Source organism: Galeopterus variegatus, unplaced genomic scaffold, assembly GCF_000696425.1.
Source record: "Galeopterus variegatus unplaced genomic scaffold, G_variegatus-3.0.2 Scaffold6855, whole genome shotgun sequence".
NCBI classification, from domain to species: Eukaryota; Metazoa; Chordata; class Mammalia; order Dermoptera; family Cynocephalidae; genus Galeopterus; species Galeopterus variegatus.
In genome coordinates, this window is record NW_007732966.1 from 46,020 (window position 1) to 47,426 (window position 1,407).

Here is a 1,407-nt window from a genome sequence, read left to right on the forward strand (position 1 = left end):
TTTTTTTTTTCAGTAGTGATTTGTAGTTCTCATTGTAGAGATCTTTCAGCTCTTTGGTTGAATTGATTCCTTTGTAATTTATTTTTTTGGTGGCTACTGTAAATGAGCTTGCTTTCTTGATTTCTTTTTCTGCTAGTTCATTATTGGAGTATAAAAAAGAGATAGTTGTGAGTTGGTTTTGTATACTGCAACTTTACTGAAATCATTTATCAACTCTAAGGGTTTTTTGGTAGAGTCTTCAGGTTTTTCTATATTCAATATCATGTCATCTGCAAACAGGGGCAATTTGAGTTTGTCTTTTCCAATCTGGATGCCCTTTATTTCTTTCTGTTGCCTGATAGCACTTGCTAGCACTTCTACCACTATATTAAATAGGAGTGGTGATGTGGGCATACTTGTCTTCTCCTGTTCAGGGTGATATTGGCAGTGGGTTTATTGTATATGGCTTTTATTGTGTTGAGATACTTTCCTTCTGTACCTAATTTGCTGAGAGCCTTTATCACGAAGGGATATTGAATTTTGTCAAAAACTTTTCTGTGTCTATTGAGATAAACACATGGTTTTTGTTCTAGATTTTGTTGATGTGGCATATCACATTTATTGACTTGTGTATGTTGAAACATCCTTGTCTCCCTGGGATGAATCCCACTTGATCATGGTTTATAATTTTTTGATGTGTTGCTGGATTCTGATTGCTATTATTTTGTTGAGGATTTTTGCATCTATGTTCATCACATATGTTGACTTGGAGTTTTCATTTTTTGTTGTATCTTTGTCTGGTTTTGATATCAGGGTGATGCTGGCCTCGTAGAATGTGTTTGAGAGAGTGGCCTCTGTTTCAAATGTTTGGAATAGTTTAAAGAGAATTGGTATTAATTCCTCTTTCAAAATTTGGTGGAGTTAAACAGTAAAGCCATATGGTCCTGGGCTTTTCTTTGTTGGGACATTGTTGATTACTGCTTCAATCTCATTGCTTGTTATTGGTCTTTTCAGGTTTTCAATTTCTTCTTGGTTCAGTCTTGGTAGCTTGTGCTTGTCCATAAATTTATCCATTTTCTCCAGGTTTTCAAATTTGCAATATAGTTATTTGTATTTTTCTCAAATCATTCTTTGTATTTCTGTAGTATTGGTTGTAATGTTTCCTTTTCCATCTCTGATTTTTGCTATTTGGATCTTCTCTGTTCTTTTTTAGTTGGCCTAGCAAATGGCTGGTCTATTTTGTTTATCTTCTCAAAAAAACAACTTTTTGTTTTATTGATCTTTAGAATTATTTTTTGGGTCTCTTTCATTTAGTTCTGGTCTGATCTTAATTATTTCTTAATGTCTAGTAAGGGATTAGATTATTCTTATTTTTTTAGTAGATGTATAGCATTAGGTTGTTTATTTGAAATCTTTCTATTCTTTTTA